The sequence below is a fragment of the Pteropus medius genome, unplaced genomic scaffold, assembly GCF_902729225.1.
Source record: "Pteropus medius unplaced genomic scaffold, Ma_sr-lr_union100, whole genome shotgun sequence".
Classification (NCBI taxonomy): domain Eukaryota; kingdom Metazoa; phylum Chordata; class Mammalia; order Chiroptera; family Pteropodidae; genus Pteropus; species Pteropus medius.
In genome coordinates, this window is record NW_024349802.1 from 19,658,786 (window position 1) to 19,675,859 (window position 17,074).

Consider the following 17,074-nt stretch of genomic DNA (forward strand, 5'->3'; position numbering starts at 1 on the left):
TCTCTGTTTTCAAAGATATTTTAGAGATAAATCCTACATGATCTTTGTATTTCCCACTTAAAATGTGTAACAGAAAATGAGGCATATACCTTTTTATTTTTTATTGCTTGACATTTTGATGGACACTGTGTTCATGTTTCTTAATTGATCAAATATTTGAGACATTAAGCTATAAATAAACATTAGCTGAAGGAATGATTGAGGTTGGTCAAAAGACACGAAGGGACTCAGCATGTCATGATCTTGGATATCTTCATATAGGGCTAAAGGAGAACAGTGATTCTCTTTGAGAATATACCTTGTGCCTGCTCTGGAATAAGACAGTCTAGATTCGAGTCCCAACTCTACCCCTTAATGGCCGGGATGTTACGTCTTTCAAAATGTGGACAATAACAGTAACTTCCTCATGGTATTGTTTGGACTAAATGGAAGAAATGCATATAAAGTAATTTGGGCGGCCTTAGAATATTATTAGCACTCATTAAATGTTAATTTTCATTATCTTCAAGGTCTCATATATGGAATGACTTTATTTTTAATGCCTAATTTGGTAGGATGATTTTTCAACCCATTATTTTCAGAAGGAATCCTCAATCCATTATGGTTCAATACAGGCATTTTTCCAGAGGATCATTACAGTGGAAGACAAGACCTCAGTGGTCTTGATTACTATCTGTCCAGCCCACTTCAGCTAAATTAGAGCATCATGGAAATCAAGGAGGGCTCTCAGTAGAGATGCCTGCCATTAGCGACTGAAGGAAATGGTTTGGAATTCCATGCCTTTGGGCAGCTAGCTCCTCCTCACCAAATGAAGGCTTAATGTTTTCTTGCTCATTGCAGGGTACACCAAGAACTCACTCACTTCAATTCCAAGGTCTAGTCAATCAATACTTGCTGAACCCGGAATACAGTCCCCCACCTCTTGGATCATGGGCCTAAATTGGTCCCTATCCTTCAAGTTGTACTTTATCAGCGTGGAAGTCCTCAAGAATTGCCACGTGAAAATCTTTAGACCTATCAATTTGAAGAAATCTTGTCTTTTATCTTTTATTTCAAGAATCAGAGGTATCTGATTGAAATAGCTCTTGGGTCAACTCCTGGACAAGAAAAACACATAGTCTTTATACTCAAGAAGTCGCTTTAATAGCAGCTGTATTTACCGGGGGAGTTGGTGGTTATTTGTTCTTGAAGGGTTATTGTGGGCATCCAGTCACTCAAAAATCCCATCCAAGAATAGTGCTTTCTTTTCTACCGTGGCTGCTCCACCTCAAAATTTATCCTGAATCTTGCTACTTTTTTCCATCCTCATAGTCACCTCATCCAGGTCACCATTTTGTCTTGCCTAAAGGTATGGCAGCCACTTCTTGCCCAATTTCCCCCAAAACGGTTCATTTTCCACACAGTAGCCAAAATGATCCATGATGACAAAATAAAAATGATAAAAAAAAATAGTGATAATGATGGCTATACCTGATATAGCATTTATTAGGCACCAAATCCTGTTTTATTTTTTTTAAACAGCTTTATTGAGATATAATTTACATATCATAAAAGTCACCGATGGTGTCCTCAAATGCTTCTGTTTCAAAAATGTAATTTCATTGAGTGACGAATGCTCTTTGTGGTAGAGCACACTCAGGTCGTGTGGCCCTGAAGGGAATGGATTTTTCTCTCTGTGGAATTACCTAGGGAATCACTGAAGCATCTGTGAGGCTATTTTTGCCAAACAGTATTTCTTTCTTTTTCTCTCCCTGTAAAGGAAAGAGAGATGGCGGCCTGGCCAGGGGGGGATCTGTCCCCAGTGATAATTCTTTGCATTTGAAGTAAAGTAAAACCCCATGAGTCACTTGATCTATTAACTCCAGTGGAAATGCTCCTGTGGCTTAGATCAGCCATTCTTTGAAGGCACAGTCTTGATTTTATGCTTAAAAGATGGGTAGATAGTAACAACTTTGGAAAACAGAAATATATTTGTTTATTTACTTTAAGGGAAAAGATTTAAAAAAAAAAAAGAAAGAAAGAAAAAGGAGTGGTGTTTTTCAGATTAGATTGTTGGGAGGAAGCATCGCCCCAAGGCAAATGTTGTGTTCATTTAAAAAGTAAATGAACTTCCACCATCTTTCACTCTGAGCCCTCTCAGCCTCCATTATGTAAAATCAAATGGGTTTTTGTATTGAGAAGCTGTTCTGCTCACAGCAGGCTATTCCTTCTCCACACTCTGACAGTTGTCCTGCTTCAAATCTCTCTTAGGCTTCCTGTCAAAGGGGAGGCCTGTTCTGCATTGTGTAAGCAGGGCCAGCTCAATGGGAGGGGCACTTTTGCACCTGTGAGAGAGTCACGTTGGCATCCGGCATCCGGTTAATGAGAACCTTCCAGTGCAACCCTCCGAGGGAACGGAGCAATGCAGAGGGTGAGCAGGTCAGCAAAGTGAATGCTTTAATGAGGGGACAGACAGTTAAAAAGTGGTGCTTTCTGGGGTCGTGGCTTCAGAGAAACTGGCAAGTGATTCACATGGGAGGCAATGGGTTAGACCTAACAGTGATAGCAACGCGAGGGAGAGGGCAGCACGGCGAGGAAGAAAGAGCAGCAAATAACAAATCTGGAAACCGGGTGCGAGCCTGGGTTCAGAATTAACCATCTGTGGAACCTTGTGCAAGTCATTCTACTCTTTGAACCTCGGTTGGTTTTCCAGTCTGTAACATGGGTGGTTCAGATGAGCTGACCACCAAAGCTTCTTCCAGGTTTAATGCTTTACTGAACAGGAAAGGCCATGCATTTCAATTTCCATTTGGTTATGCGTTTATGGTATTGTCCACGGCCTTTCATTGTAGGTTTCTACATACCTTGTGTTTACATGAAGTTTTCTGTCTCTGAAAGAACTTTAATATGTCTCAGCACCCTTATTTTTAATCTGTGGTCTATAAAGCATATCTGTAAGGTAGGGCAGTTATTACTTGAGACCTGGATGTCCGTGAATTTTAACAGTGCTTCAAGGCAAGGGATTAAGGAAGAAGCACTGCCATGGGAAAAGGAGGTGATCACCGAGATGTCCGACCTTGGACGTATCCTTCAACCCCTCTGAAATGCATAGTAGTGATGATGCTTGCCCTGCCTGAAAGCATCATAAGATATAGCCAGGTTATCATTTTAAGGTGTCCGAAACACCAGATTCCATATCGTGGAATGCACGGAGAATTTAACGCAATCCCTGGCTGCCTCTTGCCTTCTTTGGTGCCATCCCCACAACTGTCTTTTCAGCCTACCCAGAGAGACAGCATGGTGCAGCGATTGAGTCTAAATCCCTGAATTTGAATGTCAACTATATCACCTGCCAGCTCTTTAACCTCATACCTCTCTGGGCCTCAGTTTCTACACCTCTAGAATAAGAGCCACAATAATAAATGGATAAGTTTTCATAAGAGTAAGCCGAAATCATTTATTTAAATTACCTACCTCAGGACCTGATGCATAGTAAGAACATAGTTAAAAAAAAAGTTGTTATTCTCATATATTTAGAGCCAACTTTAGGTGCCACCTTCTCAATTAAAGCATTTTTTATTACTTTGACCTATAGAGATCTATTCAGTCTTAAGCGATAGCCATTAACATTTTTATAGCCTAATTTAGCTCTCGCCTGCACGCTGTCTTGGAGTAGTCAGTCCTTAATGGCAAAATTTCCCAATCATATAATAAGCTCCCTAGTGAAAGAGGAAAAGACCTACGACCAGTTGAGTGTCCCGGTCAAAGGGAAGCAGCTAATTAACGGCTTAGTTCTCATTTTCTGGTTCCAAGGCCACTCTCTCCCCACCACTGTTTCTCAGAACACACCTCCACTTCTTAAAATGGAGCCCGGTTGCATTTTCTCACAATTGGCACTAAGGAGCGAGCACTTTTCTGGGAGTTGGTAACCAGGCTCGGCGGCTGTCGCTTCTAAACTGACTTATTCTCGAAATATGGGCCTTGAGATTTCCTCCTCTGAGCTTCAGTTTCTCTTTAAAACAAGACGGTTGCGGTAGCGACCGACGGGCATGTGGGTGCCGGAGCTACACCGAACTGGCTCGGTCTCAGTGCTGTCACCAGTCTGGTAGCACGGAGCAGGTTGCTGAACCTCTCAGGAGCTCAGTTCCTTCAGATAAGGAGAAGCCGTTGACAACGGCATCCCAGGAAGAGGCTGTGAGGGTTCAGAGAAACCCCGCATATAAAGCGCTGGCCATAGTGTAGGGCCTCTGGTTGTGTTTTGTGTTGTCGGCGGTGTCGGCCTGAATAGCGGTATCATCATCATCATCATCTCCGTTAGCTTTTATAGCACAGTGAGAAAGAACATAGGCTATGGAGTCAGACTCTACTTAGATTTTGATACCAAATCTATTTCGTACCAGCTATGTGACCTTGGCCTAGTGACTTTGTCTTTCTGATTCTTAGCTTACTCATCTGTAGAATAGGAGTTGTGATACTGCCTACTTGACAGGGTGGGTGTGAGGATCAAATGAGATGTTATTGTTTTGTATACTGCCTAGCATGTGAGAATTCAAATATTAGCAGATAAAATATCTATTCAGCTGTAATTTCCGTGATCCCTCAAGTTATAAGTTGAAGCTTTAGAAAGAAATCAAACGTACGCTGTGGAACTCAGTAAAGCCATCTGTGAGTAGGCGTGAGTAAATATCCTCGGATGTAGCCTGCCAGACATCTGTCTACAGCCAGTGCCGTGGCCTTTGAGAAAAAACAAATGGGACGTGTCAGGCTTCTGGCCTTCTTCCCTTCGACCTCATCTTGGCACAGATGCACAGACCTCCGCAGACCAGCTGGCCAAATGAAGTCCAGCTAACTTTCTCCCCACCCCGCTCCTCACGTTAGCACGTGGAGAACACACAAGAGGGTGTTCGGGGCGGGGGGCGGTGGGGGGGAGGGCAGGGGATGTGATGGAGCCTGAGATCCTGTACTCAACAGTAAAATACAACACTGGAGGAGACTTCTGGGAGGTTTTAAAGGAGGGAAATAGTGGCCAGTGGGAATGAGTGTCAGGTGGCTAACATTAATGTTTGGAACGCACTAGACTAAAGAAATTTTAAAGTCCCTTTCTATTCTATCTTTTTAGGACTAAAAGGACTTAAAAGAGTAAAACAAATAAATAGCTTCAGTGATATATTTCATGCTCTGAGAAAAATAAAGTATGACCCATATTTGTGATAAAGATTGCAGTGCTCCCTGCTGATGTAGTCAGATTTTCTTTTTTTTGTTAGTTGAAAATTAGGGAGGTAAAAATGCCAAGGGATACAGATTACTTACTGTGTTTAGTGATCTTATAGCTCTGTTGTAGTTTGCAGCCTTATCCTTTTCTGCTTCCCTGGATCTTCTCATCTGTCAGTTTCTCAAGGTTGCTTTTAAGAATTCTATTAGAAACAAGCTAGAAAAAGGAAGGAGACCTACCAACGGTAGTACAAGGCAGTGCCGAAAATGCCAGTAATAATGGATGACAACAGTACTCCCGAAAGAGTCCCCAAATACCTAAGGGATTTAGTTAAATGAAGCCTGGGACAGTAAGTGGTGTTCCAGGTGATTTACTATGTGGTTGGATAAATCAGAGAAAGGGAGTTACTTTATTTATATTTTTAAAGCACTTCTCCATCATTGTAGCCCAGTACCTGTAAACAGTGGGGCCTATTACTAGTGAATCTATTCTTTAATCTTCCCAACAAATGTTTATTGGGCATCTATTAGGTGTCAGGCATTGCACTGTGAAAAAGAACAAAAACTTTATTCTTTTATTTTTAATAGCCTTATCAAGATATAAATCACATACTATACAATCCACACATTTAAAATGTAGAATTTACTGGGTTTTGGTATATTTACCCATATATGCAACTATCACCATAGTCAATTTTAGAACGACTTCATCACCTCAGAAAGAAATTCCATACCGGTTAGATATCATTCCCATCTCTCCCCTCTCCCAGCCCTAAGCAATCACTAATCTACTTTCTATCTACACAGATTTACCTCTTTTGGGCATTCATATGAATGGAATCATGTAATATGTGGTCTTTTTTGACTGGCTTCTTTGAGCATAATGTTTTCAAGTCCATTCATGTAACAACACAAATCGGTACCTCATCTTTTTTTGTGGTTAAAAAAAAAAAATTCTGTTATTTAGATATATCACATTTTGCTTATCCATTCATCAGTTGGTGGACATTGGGTTGTTTCTACCTTTTGGCTACTATGGATAAAACTTCTGTACACATGTGCATACAAGTTTTCCATGTGGATGTATGTTTTCATGTCTCTTGGATGCATAACTAGTAATAGAATTGCTGGGTCATATTTAAATTCTGCGTTTAAGCATATGAAGAACTACCAGACTGTTTTCCAGAGTGACGGCATGAAACTTCACTCTTGGCGAACTTAAAGAAGGAGAGTCAAATTGGAGGTGGCAGTGTGTGGGATGTTTGACAATATGTAGTCTGTCTCTCAGCGCCCCATCCGCTTCATTCTTCCCACCTCCATCTGTATAGGCTCCTTAGGAACGTCTCTTTCAAACTTATTTCCCTACTCAAAGATCTGCCATGGAAACCCAGCGACTGGTAGGGGTAAACCCTCAAGGATATGATACTTAAGGCCCCCATATTATGACACAAGCAAAGCACAGGAGTTTGAACATAGAATTTAACATTAAAAAGACTTAGGTTTTTAGTTCAAATTTAGAACTTTATTGGCTTTATGTCCTCAGCTATATAATTTATTTCTGCCTCAGTTGCCTCATCTCTTAAATAAGTTGCTATAAAGATTTTAGTAGAGAATGCTTAGTACAGTTTCTAGCACATTATAGATACTCAGCGGGTCGTGATTGATATATCAATGTAAATGATATGCACTAGCTGCAAATATTTGGAAAATGAAATTTAAATATAATATTTATAGGAGCATATAAGATACTCATAAAAATCAAGGGTTATTTAACAAAAAGATATATGAGACTTATCTATTAAAAGCTCTAAAATATTTTTAAGAGATTTAAAGAAGACCTAAATCGATGGAGATGACATGTTAATGAATTGGGAGATTCAATATTGTTTTGTTAAAACAGAATGCAAAACAAAATTTCAAGGGTGTGTGTGTGTGTGCACGCGCATGCACGAAGGCAAATGATCGTACTCTAAACTTTCTATACAAATGGAAAGAATAGACAACACTCAAAGCTATCTTGAAAAAGAACAAAGTCAGGTGAACTATATGACTTGATATGGAGACTTATTATAAGCCATAATAATCAAGATGGTATTGTGTTGAAGAATATACAGGTGGATCAATGGGACAAAGTAAAGTTCAAAAATAGATTGATATTCATATAGTTAATTTCAGTAAAAGCTCAAAGACATTTCAACGGGAAAATAAAAGTCTTTTTAACAAATGGTGCTGGAATAACTGGATAAACAAATGGAAACAATGAATCTCAACTCCAACTTCATTCACAAAATGAATTTAGAAAACAGCTTCATAATTTCTTGTAAAGTTAAACATACACCTATGTCTGGTGACTCTAAGTACTTACCCAAGAGAAATGAACATATATTTTTACAAAAAGACTTGAACAAAAATATTTATAGCAGCTTTACTAATAAATAGCCAAAAACCTTTACTAATCATAGATAAATGACCATAAACAGGACAACAAGTGAACAAATTATGGCATATACAACAGAATACTCCTCAGCTTCATAAAGACAACAAACTACTGATACTTGGAATAATATGGGTGAATCTCATAGTGACAGAAATTAGAACCATAGCTGTCTATGAGGGGTAGAATGATTGGAATGGGATGTGGGGGAATTTTCTAGGAAATGAGAATTTTCTACATATCGATTGCAGTGTTGGTTACATGGGTGTATCCATTTGCCAAATTCATGTAATTGTAATTTCTCTTCATATAAATTTTACCTCAAATAGTCAAATTTTAATCCATCCTCAGAAATGTATTAATTAGCTTTGTGTACTAGGCAATATAATTTATCTCTCTGTGCATCAGTGTTTTTACCTCTTTAGTGTATTGTTACAGGATATAAAGGGAATGTATGTTAAATGTTCCGCTATTTTTAGCACATTATAGGCACTAAGAAAGTGCATTATATCATTAGCGCAACCAAATTTCCAACTAGCCAAATATCGCTGTGATCAAAAAGAATCTTGACAACTTTTGCACATTCTCCTTCTGTTACTTTCTCTATGCGTTTGCTTCTTCTAGTTTGGGACCTAAGAAGTTACTCACTGATAATTAAGGCCGCGCTTGCTGCCTGCCAAGTGCTGATATGATCGTGAACAAATCTTTTTACTACTTTCACCTTGTGTTTCCACACCTCGTTTCTAATGTACACCTGGCTGTACATTACAATCACCTGATGAGATTTTTAAATCACACTGATGCTGGGTTCTCACCTCTACAGATGCTCCTCTGATCAATCTGGTATGCAGCCTAGGCACTGATATTTTTTAAAAGCTGTCCAGGGATTCGAATATGATGTCAGAGTTGAAAACCACTGGATCAAGGTGCTCTTTAAAGACCTTTCCAGCTCAAAAATTGAAAACATTCAAGTATTTGGTTAAGTCACATTTTTTATTATTGTTGTTGCTGAGGTCGTTGTCATCGAATTATAACATGCTTAGGCAGGACACAGAAGCTCCAACTGGATGCCGACACTGCGTTCCACTGCTGCATAACGAGCCTTTTCACCTCATCTGCCCGGACTTTTAAAGTATTAGACTTTCTCTTTTATGGTGTTATCTGTGGTCTTTGGTTTTGAATGTATTTAGCATCTACTATAAGGAAAGAATTTCTTATTTTTCTTTGTTGTTGTTGTTTTTGTTCTTTTTATTGTTATTTTTCAAAAATAACAATAAAAATTGTTATTTTTATTATCTTCTCCTCTGAATGGAGGTCATGATCTTACTCATTTGGAAAGACAGAACTGTGATACTGAATTTTGAATACAATCTCTCATCCTACATTGCTCAGTTGAAGCAAGTTGGCTAGAAAATTGCCCCACACAGCTATTGTGTCTACTGCTGTATCAGCAAAGTAAGGAAAAGGAAATCTGATATAAAGCCTTCTGAAATGCAGAAAGATTTATTTATTTTTTTAATCTGGAAATCACAGAACAGACAAAAAAAATAGCTTCACTCTTTCTTTCCATGTATAATAAGGTATTTAACTGGTATTGGAGAGATGAGGTCACTAACTGCATTACCAATAGCTTGATCAGGTGGGCTGATTTTGCAAGGACAATGACTTAGAATTCATATAGAGAGAGAAGAATGGGATACTGGGATTGACCTGAAGCCCCTTTCAGTTCAAAGGAGCTGGGCTAATGCTCCCCACCAGTGATACACAGCTAAGAAGATGATTTGCTATTATCCAATCTTCTCCTTCTGAACAGAAGGACCAGATAACTGTGATTCTGGGGAAACTCAGAAGCAGGTATGGATGGGGCTTTTTTTTTTTTTTTTTTGCTCTTACGTGCGGAGAAGTAAGAGTAAATCCTATGATTGAATTTTGATTTAAAAAAAAAATTCTGTGGCTTTTTATAGAAAAATTCTCATTCTTCTTACCCTGTGACTTTTGTGCTTAGCACATAAAGCATAACAAATCTTTCAGACCACTGCCTGGCGGAGATGAAAAGATACCTTAGACTGTGTATGATTCTGAGTTAATCAAATGCATGAAGTTTAAAATCCCTTCTGTCCATCTGGCATTAAGCATTTGTAAAGATATTTGTAAACTTGCTTCTTCTTGAACAGCTCAGATATTAATGGCACTCACTACCTCATCAATGTTATTTATTTATTTTTTCGGATAGATTTTGGAACTTCCACCTAGCAGCCATATTCTTTTCTCTAAAACCATATGAAAAAATTCTAACCCCTCTTCAGTATGACAGAACTTTTAAGTATTAGATAAAACATTATAACTGTTTTCCAGGTCTTAACTCTTTCTTGAAGGAAAGCAGGGAATAAATAAATGGCTGTTCTATTTAACACAGACTTAGATTGCATTAGCTTTCTTTTTCTTTTTTTTTTTTTTTTTTTGGCAACCTTATTTTTCCTGCTTAGTGAACTCAAGTCTCTGTGGCTGGTTAATTCTGTCACTTGAATATGTGATTCAAATGAAGCTAGGCTGAGTGCCAAGCCATCCCAGGTCACAGTCCACAGCCCTCTTTCTTGCCAGTCATCAGCTCATAGACCTTTGGTTATAAGAGAGATTGAGACATGCTTGGTTTATCCCATCCCCACAAGCAAACTTGGAGCCATGGGAAAAATAATCTGGTTTTAGCAATTTGGGATAATAGTTCTGGATCTGCTCAGAATGGCTGGGTGACCTTGGGTATGTTTTTAAACAGGGCTTTTGGAAGTTGTTGTAAAGATTAAATTAGCACAGAGTACTCTCCTTACCCATATTAGTGTTGGTGTTAAGCATCATATTGTTTCAGGAAGGTGGGCACGTCATTACATTTTTAGACTGGTAGAACTACCAAAGCCTTCGCACATTGATTAAGTGTTAAAATTTCAACTTCCATTTCCTTTTCTTCTCCACTGAAGTTTTTTGAGTATATAAAGTCACTTTCTTTAATTATCATGTGACTTCTGGGCATGCATTTAAATCCCCACTGTATTATAAGCACACAGGGAAGATTTATCGTTCAATGAATTCTGTTATTTTTAGTAATAGGCATAGGAATCAGTAGAGTTTAAAAAACAAAGGCCGTAGGGTGAAATCATGTTAAAAAGTCACACATACGATTAATGGTTGCTTATCCTTTGGAACCCAGGTCAATATTGCAAATACTCACTATGCATGTCTGTGGCATACTTCACCCATCAATTATAGCACTCCTTGTTAAGCCCAGACGGTCAAAAGTACCTCTCCATATAGCATTAGAGATAGTACCAGTCGATAGTTGGCATGGGAATGATATATTCTCATTTTAGCATAATATTCTAGAACTAGACCACCTGGGTTCAAATACAAGCTCCTCTTCTTCCTCAGCATATTTATGATATTATGTATAATATCCCCTCAGCATAATTTCTCTATGTCTCAGTTTCTTCATCCACAAAGTGGAGATCAGAGTTATACCTACTCCATAGAATTTTTGTCGGGATTAAATGAGATCCTGTGAAGATATGAGGACATGTTTACATGTAGTTCTGAATAAGTGGCAGCTCTCAGGTGAACTCAGCTTTCCTTTCCTTTGTGCAGTACCCCCTTCAGATATACAATTAATAGCCTATTTAATAACTCAAAGTCAATAGGGGCATTAGGAGTAATATATTTCATCATTACAGATGTTCACGCGTGTGTGTATATGTTGTGCTTGCACGTGTCGCAGTTGATTCCTATGTGCATTAGGGGAGATGAATCTAGGATAGTGATGTATGTACCTATAATTTACTATTTTAACTAGCATTTGAATAGGAGCATTTAGTAAACATGTCACTAAAATATCCTTTCCAAAATGGGCACCAATCTGACTAATGATAATATGCAGCCATTAACCTGAATTTTTCCAGTTTCCATTTTCTTTTCAAAAGTACTGAAAAAATTACCAGTTGCTTTAGGAAATAGGAGTCGCTCATGCTGACCTTTCTGTTGGCATTTGATTTGGTCTTTCTGTTTTTCTGACTGACTCTTGGTCAGACAGGCTCTGGTTTTATGTCTGTCTCCTTGGAGTACCTGTGTGCTCCATTTCCACACTTCAGACCACTCTGCTGAGATGTTACTACTCTCATGGATGAAAGGAAATACACAGGAGGGGAAGTGTGTGTATGTGTGCCTGGTGTGATCTGTGGCGGTGTATTTATGTGTGTGCATGCACATGTGAGTTGTATACATTGAGGAATACGAGGAGATTTTGTACATATACAGTGTCTGCGGGAGGGGGGAATGTATACCTGCGTGTGTCTGCATTTGTGTGTTTGCACGTGTGCACCTTTGAGAGTGTAGAGAACAGCTACTCGAGTGGGTATTTCCTTTAAACTCAGCCTGTTCAGTATAATCAGGCATTTTCTTTCTCCCTTTGCCTCTTTTCCTAATTCCTCTCTATCACTTTTCCTGCCTCATCTCCACAGGTTTTACCCTCTGAGACGGTACCACCATTCAGTAATCTGTACTGAACCCTCTTTCTCTTAGAGCTGAGAGCCTCTTATATTTACCTGAAGAGGGCTTTACATGTTGGATCTACCTTCTTTCTCAATGGTTCTGTGCAAAACAGTTCATGTTTACCCAGGGCAGGTATCACTTCAGGCTTCCTTGCATAAAACATGCCCGAAACCATGAATTTCAACTCTTTTCTGCTGCTCCTTCACAGAGTATTCCTCCTCTGCCAATTCCAGCTGAAGAGAGTAGATATTATAATTACGCTTCCTTTAATGGTGAGGAATTGAGGCCCGTAGTTATAGAGTCAGAACTAGAATCTGGTGCTCTTTTCACAGTCATTTTTATAGAGAATTGGAGAGGAGGGAGTGTTCAGATCGGACATAGGTGGAGGAGTCTATCATTAAAATACTTCCGGAATATTATTTCACATCCTAGCCCTTTCTTAAGCCCCAACACTGTTGAGTCTTTACCTGTCACAGGCCTCAGTAGAGATCTGTTGATTGATTGACCCTAATCTCAGGGCTTGAGTGAGATGTGTATTCTTTCCTTTTTTAGTGGCATTCCTTGGAGAATTTAGTTTTGGGTAGAGGAGTCTTCCTTGCTTCATACTTCGTACCCGTGTTGACAACCTGCCCTGGCAAAATTAATAGTAATATTAATAATCATGGCAGGTCATGAACAAAATCTGTTAGTATCATGAAAGATTCATGCTTTCTGTACCCCTTATGTTTTGTTTACAGTTTTAATAATTAAGCATCTCAGAGCTCTTTAGAGAAATAGCAACTGAGTTTATTAATGATAACAATTTGAATATGAAATTATACAAGGTACCATTTATGTAATGCAAATAAGGAAATTAATTACAAACATAGAGAAGGAAAAGGTTCTGGCTTGTCAGTGAATTCTAAGCCCACAATATTAGCATTAGGAGAGTTTTTTTTCCCTGACAATGACATTGACCTACCTTCAGGTATCTATGGAAGGAGGACTACAACCTGGGTATCCAGAGGATATAGGTGTAAATATGACTGCTTTACCTCTCACTCACAGGGCGACTTAAGTTTAAAGCTGGTGCCCGATGAATATAAAGCCCTTCGCAGTTTGCAGTCCACATTACTTTTTCCTATACATGGTATCATTTAAGACTTAGAATCACATGAGGAAAAAAAAGTCAGGTTTTCCTGTTGAGGGGATAAAGCTCATGAACGTCTTTGGAAACACTGCCTCAGCTCACAAGCAGTCCCCCTGCAGTGGGGACAGATCCACTTTCTGTGGGATCATAGAAGCAGGCCTCGGGCATGGTATCTAAAAGTGATATATCCTGTATTCATGCTTCAAGGGCCTGGGGACGACAACCGACAGTAGCTAGGCCAATCAGATCTTTGGCCGGGAATTAGACATGGACAAGAGAATGAGGACTGAGAATCAGTCTTTCCTTCTGAATGGACCTACACTGTGAAAACTTGGGTTATCTTGTCTTCCACCAGGCAGACTGAGAAGGAACAATTGACAGAAAAGAGAAAGTAGCAAATTCACAGAAAGAGGCAATAATGAATTAAGACATGAGCTCCCTTTCTAGCCTGCAGTGCATTTTCGGCTCCCTTATCCACTACTTCTGAGACCCTATTGTGTTCCTGCCTTTGGCTTCCATGAAATGCTCATGGATCCTTGAAATAAACCTCTTATTTTTATTGTGTTTGATTAAGGCAGCTTCAGTGTGTGTTTATTATTAACAATCAGAATCTCAATTAAGACAAACAATTCGCCTAAGTCACAAAGCTACTGAGTAATAGCACAGAGAGAGAACTCAGGTTTCCTAACTACTTCTCTGAAGTTTTTCTATAGCTTTGCAGCTTCTGCTTATATTTCCCAGTCATCATCCTCTATTCAGGACCCATGCAGCCCTATCACGAGGATGGAGCCCACTACAGGGTTCTCGGATCCCAGAGTTTGGGATGAGAGCATCCTGCTTCGCTTCCAGCATGTACAGATGTACTCTCTCAGGATGCTCCCTGATTCATTAAAATTCTACGAGAAGGAAATGCAGCCAGCTGCCATTCTCCTTGCTCATCATCTTTCCTGATGTCAGTCACACCTCATTGCATTTGGCAACGTTCTTGACATGAGTGACATTAGCCAGAGCACAAATCAGGTAGCATCTGCTGAGGAGTAAGAAAAAAAATTACAAACACATTTGTAAAAGGGAAAACAAAATCAGTGTGACATCCAGGTTGTCTTTTTGATAGTCTCTGTTTCTGGGTTTGTGTTTAGGATGGATGAATCCATTTTTTTTGGTGTTCCAATTTAACATTAGTGTTTCAAAGGCTATCTCTAACTTTTATGTCGGGAAACTCACAACATTGAACAGATATAACAGTAGAAGATAGGGTAGTAACTAGAATAACCACATGGTCCAATTTGTCCAGGATGATCTTAGTTTATAGCTGTTGTCCTAGCAAACTTTTTAGTAGGGCCCTTTTTACTCTCAAACATGCTCCGATTTGGGTGACAAATTATTTAATTACCATGGCCGTTGTTCCAGTTTGACAAAGCACCCACCGACGATATTTACTGAGCTCTTACAATGCATGATCAAAGGTGGTATGCGGTATGTGTGTAAGTGTAAATGTTTTCATGGTCTCCGCTCTTAACGAACTTTATTCTAGTTTAGGGTTACAACAGCAGCAAAATAGAACTAACTCTGGGAGACGAAATCTTATTAATTGTGGGACTGGAGAATGCAAGCCAGTTGGTTCTTAGTTTATACTCTTCTTGTGGGAGGCAGCGTATGCATTGGTCAAGGACAGTGAGGAGACAGATAACTTCGGTTCACATCCCAACTCTGCCATTTGCCAGCTGTGTGACTATGAGAAGATGAACTCATTTTCACAACCCTTTGATTTCTTAACTATACATGTGGATGATAAGAGTATCTTCCTACTTGGGGGGGCTGTGAAGATTGTGTTATATGTGGAAGGTAATTAATATAGTGCCTACTGCAATCTAAGAACTCAGTAAATAAGAGCTAAGGTAGGATTCGTAGCAGCAGGTCCTTACTGGTTTGAACATCTTTGGAATCAGCCTTTGTCTCTGTCATTCCAACTCGGTGACATATTAGATAGGGCTAATCATAGAATCCCAGTATTATATATAAGACTGTACTGTTATCTAGCCCATCCCTACACTCAGCGGTGCATGATTGGTAGGCAAACAACATTCCTCAGAATCATTCATCACATTTCTTTTCGACACTTCAAATAGACTCATGACAGCAAGGCAAACTGTGTGTCGTGGGCTTAGGAGAACAGATGGTGTCACAAAAATCTAGCGTGTGATGGAAAAACATGGCACGTTCCTATCCAGCTGAGGGAGGGGCAGGAACAGTGTGTACTGAGTGATTCCTCCTTCCAGGCGGTGGGGGTGGAAAGAGAAGGGAGATAGTGGGGTGCCAACATCAAACTCCTTCATGAAAAAGGTCTAGACTGCTGCTTCTCCAGAATTTCCTCCTTGGACCTAATGAGGTACTAAATTTTGTTAAATGCTGTTTGAACACATTTCTTAGAAATGTCACAGGGATCCTTTCCGTGAGTCGATTTGAAAAGTCTGGACATCTTAGGACCTTGGCCAAAGAACATTGGCCACTCAGGGGGAAAAAAAAAAAGAAAAAGAAAAAGAAAAGAAAAAAAAAAAGATATAAAGCCAAATATTTAATTACTTAAATTACTATTATTTAAATTAATGGCTAACATTTATGGAGCCCTATATGCTAGATCTGAGCTCTAAATTTTTACAAGAATTATCTCATTAAACCACGCTCTGAACCAGGTGCTATGATAATCCCCATTTTGCTTATAAGGAAACCGCTTCAAAGAGGCCTGAGGGTCACACAGCCTCTAGGAGGGAAGACCATCTACCTGGGGATGATGCTTCTGACCGTCGTGCTGTGTGCTGTGACAAAGATGCCCTAACAGTAACAGATTCTGAACTAGGTGATTTCTTTGATGATCATCGTATTTACAGATGGCATGATATTGACTGGAAGTAGAAGAATTGCAACACTGAGGGCTGGAGGGTGTTTCCGATTTGGTCGAAACTTCCTTCCTCTTCCCAGTCTGAGTTACGCAAGATCTTGCCTTACAGTTGGGTAGCTGGTCTTGTTTCACAGGGAAGGACTTTTATTTTCCCTCTGGACAACATTCCAGGATTTTAGCAATACTAAAATGCCGGAAAAGCCTTCCCTGGTATTTAGTCTAACTGGGTGATATGAGGTAGGAATTGGAACACACGCTCTTTTTGCTATATTGGATAACGCACTGGTTCCTTATATTTTTCTTTATTTTTTTTCTTCAGTTCTATAAATATTTATGGTATGCCTTCTATGTGCCAGGTTCTGTGGAAGCATATAGAAAACACAAAGGCAAGGAAGATAGACACAATACTGATCCCTGTTAAATTTATTATCCTGCTTTTTTCTAGAAGAACAAAGATTATGAGACCCTGCCATATTCAGTAGTGGGGTGTATTAATTGCATTTTGCCAGTTATCTATATTTAAAATTATCTGCCTATCTTTCTAAATGCATCCGCAGGCTATCTCGTAATAAAACCACAGAGATATCAGTAACGTAGTATTTAATGGCCGATTGCCTTGAGTCAGAAAGATAAAAGGGTCACAGCTTTGCCAGGTAACCCAGAATAAGTTGTTATATTTCTCCAAGCTTATTTACTAATTTAGAAAATTACCCTCTGCCCTCTTTTCTCTGCAGGCAAGCCAGCAGTATCAAATTATTTTTCACATGAAGGTACATCTGTCCCAGAGTTGAACAAGCACCTGGAGCCAGAGGACTGGTCTTAAAGAATGAGCTTCATCTTCTTTTGCCTGTCTACCTTTGGGTGAGTCACTTTATCTTCTCTTAAGTGG

At 39.3% G+C, this 17,074-nt stretch overlaps 1 long non-coding RNA gene across 1 annotated transcript in view; it reads left to right on the forward strand.

Moving 5' to 3' along the window:
* The window catches only part of LOC120581601 (uncharacterized), a 59,125-nt gene that overhangs the window by 12,496 nt on the left and 29,555 nt on the right, over positions 1–17,074 (forward strand). Inside the window, exon 2 of the long non-coding RNA XR_005647345.1 lies at positions 16,920–17,046. This is a non-coding gene — a long non-coding RNA (uncharacterized LOC120581601). The remainder of the gene's footprint in view (positions 1–16,919; positions 17,047–17,074) is intronic.